The sequence below is a fragment of the Mytilus californianus genome, unplaced genomic scaffold, assembly GCF_021869535.1.
Source record: "Mytilus californianus isolate M0D057914Y unplaced genomic scaffold, xbMytCali1.0.p SCAF_8, whole genome shotgun sequence".
Classification (NCBI taxonomy): Eukaryota; Metazoa; Mollusca; class Bivalvia; order Mytilida; family Mytilidae; genus Mytilus; species Mytilus californianus.
This window is the reverse complement of record NW_026262734.1, coordinates 96,694,897-96,701,108: the sequence shown is the minus strand read 5'-3', so window position 1 is coordinate 96,701,108 and position 6,212 is coordinate 96,694,897.

Here is a 6,212-nt window from a genome sequence, read left to right as displayed (position 1 = left end):
AATTTGGCCAAGTGGTTTCAGAGGAGAAGATTTTTGTAAAAAGCTAACGACGACAGAGACGACGACGACGACAGACGACGGACGCCAAGTGATGAGAAAAGCTCACTTGGCCCTTCGGGCCAGGTGAGCTAAAAACAGCAAAATTACCTTAAAATTACCAATTCAGGGGCAGCAACCCAACAACGGGTTGTCCGATTCATCTGAAAATTTCAGGGCAGATATATCTTGACCTGATAAACAATTTTACTTCATGTCAGATTTGCTTTAAATGCTTTGGTTTTTGAGTTAAAAGCCAAAAACTGAATTTTACCCCTATGTTCTATTTTTAGCCGTGGCGGCCATCTTGGTTGGTTGACCAGGTCACGCCACACATTTTTAAAACAAGATAACCAAATGATGATTGTGGCCAAGTTTGGTTTAATTTGGCCACGTAGTTTCAGAGGAGAAGATTTTTGTAAAAGATTACTAAGATTTACGAAAAATTGTTAAAAATTGACTATAAAGGGCAATAACTCCTAAAGGGGTCAACTGACCATTTCAGTCATGTTGACTTATTTGTTAATCTTACTTTGCTGAACATTATTGCTGTTTACAGTTTATCTCTATCTATAATAATATTCAAGATAATAACCAAAAACAGCAAAATTTCCTTAAAATTACCAATTCAGGGGCAGCAACCCAACAACAGGTTGTTCGATTCATCTGAAAATTTCAGGGCAGATAGATCTTGACCTAATAAACAATTTTACTTCATGTCAGATTTGCTCTAAATGCTTTGGTTTTTGAGTTATAAGCCAAAAACTGCATTTTACCCCTATGTTTTATTTTTAGCTGTGGCCGCCATCTTGGTTGGTTGGCCGGGTCACGCCACACATTTTTTAAACTAGATACCCCAATGATGATTGTGGCCAAGTTTGGTTTAGTTTGGCCCAGTTGTTTCAGAGGAGAAGATTTTTGTAAAAGATAACTAAGATTTACGAAAAATGGTTAAAAATTGACTATAAAGGGCAATTACTCCTAAAGGGGTCAACTGACCATTTTGGTTATATTGACTTATTTGTAAATCTTACTTTGCTGAACATTATTGCTGTTTACAGTTTATCTCTATCTATAATAATATTCAAGATAATAACCAAAAACAGCAAAATTTCCTTAAAATTACCAATTCAGGGGCAGCAACCCAATATCGGGTTGTCCGATTCATCTGAAAATTTCAGGGCAGATAGATCTTGACCTGATGAACAATTTTACCCTATGTCAGATTTGCTCTTAATGCTTTGGTTTTTGAGTTATAAGCTAATAAAATGCTTCGCTGGGCGCAGCTTGATACGACCGCAGAGGTCGAACCCTGAACAGTTGGGGCAAGTATGGACACAACATTCAAGCTTGATACAGCTCTGAATTTGGATTGTGATTAAATATTTGACACAGCATAGGTTTCTGACACAGAAAGAATGTGGTCTAAGAACTTCAATTTTTTTAATTTACCTATTATGGTCCAATGTCCAAAATCAAAATACATGGTTAGATTCAGCATATCAAAGAACCCCATATATTCAATTTTTGTTGAAATCAAACAAAGTTTAATTTTGGACCCCAACTTGGACAAACTTGAAAACTGGTCCCATAATCAAAAATCTAAACACATGTTTAGATTCAGCATATCAAAGTACCCCAAGAATTCAATTTTTGTTAAAATCAAACTAAGTTTAATTTTGGACCCTTTGGACCTTAATGTAGACCAATTTAAAAAACGGGACCCAAAATTAAAAATCTAAAAACACGGTTAGATTTGGCATATCAAAGAACCCCAATAATTCAATTTTTGATGAAATCAAACAAAGTTTAATTTTGGACCCTTTTGACCTCAATATGAACCAATTTGATAGCAGGCCCACAAAATAAAAAATCTAAATACATGGTAAGATTCAGCATATCAAAGAACCCCAAGAATTCAATTTTTGTTGAAATCAAACAAAGTTTAATTTTGGACCCCAATTTGGACCAACTTGAAAACTGGACCAAAAATCTAAAATCTAAATACATGTTTAGATTCAGCATATCAAAGAACCCCATATATTCAATTTTTGTTGAAATCAAACAAAGTTTAATTTTGGACCCCAACTTGGACAAACTTGAAAACTGGTCCCATAATCAAAAATCTAAACACATGTTTAGATTCAGCATATCAAAGAACCCCAAGAATTCAATTTTTGTTAAAATCAAACTAAGTTTAATTTTGGACCCTTTGGACCTTAATGTAGACCAATTTAAAAAACGGGACCCAAAATTAAAAATCTAAATACACGGTTAGATTTGGCATATCAAAGAACACCAATAATTCAATTTTTGATGAAATCAAACAAAGTTTAATTTTGGACCCTTTTGACCTCAATATGAACCAATTTGATAGCGGGCCCACAAATAAAAAATCTAAATACATGGTAAGATTCAGCATATCAAAGAACCCCATATATTCAATTTTTGTTGAAATCAAACAAAGTTTAATTTTGGACCCCAATTTGGACCAACTTGAAAACTGGGCCAAAAATCTAAAATCTAAATACATGTTTAGATTCAGCATATCAAAGAACCCCATATATTCAATTTTTGTTGAAATCAAACAAAGTTTAATTTTGGACCCCAACTTGGACCAACTTGAAAACTGGGCCCATAATCAAAAATCTAAACACATGTTTAGATTCAGCATATCAAAGAACCCCAAGAATTCAATTTTTGTTAAAATCAAACTAAGTTTAATTTTGGACCCTTTGGACCTTAATGTAGACCAATTTAAAAACGGGACCCAAAATTAAAAATCTAAATACACGGTTAGATTTGGCATATCAAAGAACCCCAATAATTCAATTTTTGATGAAATCAAACAAAGTTTAATTTTGGACCCTTTTGACCTCAATATGAACCAATTTGATAGCGGGTCCACAAATAAAAAATCTAAATACATGGTTAGATTCAGCATATCAAAGAACTCCAAGAATTCAATTTTTGATGAAATCAAACAAAGTTTAATTTTGGACCCTTTTGACCTCAATGTGGACAAAGTTGATAACGGGGCCCAAAAATCAAAAATCTAAATACATGGTTAGATTCAGCATATCAAAGAACCCCATATATTCAATTTTTGTTGAAATCAAACAAAGTTTAATTTTGGATCCCGATTTGGACCAACTTGAAAACTGGGCCCATAATCAAAAATCTAACTACATGTTTAGATTCAGCATATCAAAGTACCCTAAAAATTCAATTTTTGTTAAAATCAAACTAAGTTTAATTTTGGACCCTTTTGACCTTAATGTAGACCAATTTGAAAACAGAACCAAAAATTAAGAATCTAAATACACGGTTAGATTCGGCATATCAAAGAACCCCAATAATTCAATTTTTGATGAAATCAAACAAAGTTAAATTTTGGACCCTTTGGACCTCAATGTGGACCAATTTAAAAACGGGGCCCAAAATCCAAAAACTTAATACACGGTTAGATTCAGCATATTAAAGAACCCCAAGAATTCAAGAATAAAACCCCATTGAAATTGATCAAGAAATAAGCAATTTATACGAAGTATCTTCTTTTGCACAATACTGTGCAATTGAATATTTCTTGCTATTGTGCAATACTGTACAATTGACAATTTCTTGCTATTGCGCAATATTGTGCTATTGGATATTTCTTGCTATTGCGCAATACTGTGCAATTGAAGATTTCTTGCTATTGCGCAATACTGTGCAATTGAAGATTTCTTGCAATTGTGCAATACTGTGCAATTGAAAATTTCTTGCTATTGCACAATACTTATTATATAATAATTTACACATCCTGTTTGGTGTGTATCTCCTACCATATCATTATTATTTGCTTTTAAATATTAATCAGAAATAACCAACTTAAAATGGAAAATTTTAAAAGAAAAAAAAAAGGAAAAAAAGAAAAAAAAAGAAAAAAAAAAATCCCCCCCCCCCCAAATTTTTTGAACCCCCTTATGATTCATCACCCCCAAACTCAATCCCAGCCTTCCCTTTGTGGTATGGTACCTTGCAGTACAATTTCAGAGAGATCCATACACTTGAACACAAGTTATTGTCTGGAAACTAGAAAAATGCTTATTTTTGGCCCCTTTTTGGCCCCCAATTCCTAAACGTTTCGGGCAATTACCCCCAAACTCAATTCCAGCTTTCCCTTAGTGATATGGAACCTTGTAGTACAATTTCAGAAATATCCAAACACTTACACACAAGTTATTGTCATGAAACTAGAAAAATGCTTGTTTTTTGCCCCTTTTTTGGCCCCTAATTCCTAAAATTTTGAGGCAATTACCCCCAAAATCAATTACAGCCTTCCCTTTGTGATATGGAACCTTGTGGTACAATGTCAGAGAGATCCATACACTTACACACAAGTTATTGTCTGGAAGTTACAAAAATGCTTATTTTTGGCCCCTTTTTGGCCCCTAATTCCTTAACTGTTGGTACCATAACCCCCAAAATCAATCCCCACCTTCCTTTCGTGGTATTGAACCTTATGGTAAAATTTCATGGAGATCCATTCACTTAAACTAAAGTTAGAGTGCGAAAACCAATGTGTCTTCGGACGACGACGACGACGACAACGACGACGACGCCAACGTCATACCAATATACGACCAAAAAATTTTCAATTTTTGCGGTCGTATAAAAACTGCATTTTACCCCTATGTTCTATTTTTAGCCGTGGCAGCCATCTTGGTTGGTTGACCGGGTCACGCCACACATTTTTAAAACTAGATACCCCAATGATGATTGTGGCCAAGTTTGGTTAAATTTGGCCCAGTAGTTTCAGAGGAGAAGATTTTTGTAAAAGTTTACGGACGACGGACGCAAAGTGATGAGAAAAGCTCACTTGACCTTTCAGGTCAGGTGAGCTAAAAAGGAAAAAAAGAAAAAAAATTAAAAAAAAATAAATCCCCCCCCCAAAAATTTTTTGAACCCCCATTATGATTCATCACCCCCAAACTCAATCCCAGTCTTCCCTTTGTGGTATGGTACCTTGCAGTACAATTTCAGAGAGATCCATACACTTGAACACAAGTTATTGTCTGGAAACTAGAAAAAAATGTGTTTTTTGGCCCCTTTTTGGCCCCAAATTCCTAAAAGTTTAGGGCAATTACCCCCAAACTCAAAACCCAGCTTTCCCTTTGTGATATGGAACCTTGTAGTACAATTTCAGAAAGATCCATACACTTACACACAAGTTATTGTCATGAAACTAGAAAAATTCTTGTTTTTTTGGCCCCTAATTCCTAAAATTTGGAGGCAAATACCCCCAAAATCAATCCCAGCATTCCTTTAGTGATATGGAACCTTGTGGTACAATGTCAGAGAGATCCATACACTAACACACAAGTTATGTCTGGAAGTTACAAAAATGCTTATTTTTGGCCACTAATTCCTTTACTGTTATTACCATAACCCCCAAAATCAATCCCAACCTTCCTTTTGTGGTATTGAACCTTGTGGTAAAATTTCATAAAGATCCATTTACTTAAACTAAAGTTAGAGTGCGAAAACCAATGTGTCTTTGGACGACGACGACGACGACGCCAACGTCATACCAATATACGACCACAAAAATTTTTTTGCGGTCGTATAAAAATCTATTTTGACATTTTAAAGGATTGAAAGACTTCTGGTGATACAACTCCAGGCCACTTCATCTTTATAAAATGATTAAGTGCTGGCTGTGTTTAAGATTGTTTGTGTTAATATTTCCATAAGCAGATATTACATTAGTGAGGAGTGTGTTTGATAGAAATAACTGGCAAACATATTATACATAAGCTTTATACATTGCAAATCTTCTTCTTGGCATTTATATACATACATGAAAGACACAACTTGTTCACATTGTTTAACAAAAGGATGGCATATGTCACACTGACATGGAGGAAGATTTTCCAAAGTAACGTCAATTTATCAATGTTTACAATTTCATTTTCTTATATATTTTTATTTGCTTTGAAAACAAAATCATGAGAGCACCATCTTTTGCTCCTGTGGGTATCGCTAAAAAATTCTTTACATAGACACATCACAGCTTATTGCATACCAATCATATTGATTTTAATCAATGGGTATAAAGGACATAAAAAAACCCAAACATCTGTATTATGAAATGTCTAATGTTGGTTTGAATTTTTCTTTTCATGCGTTTTGCC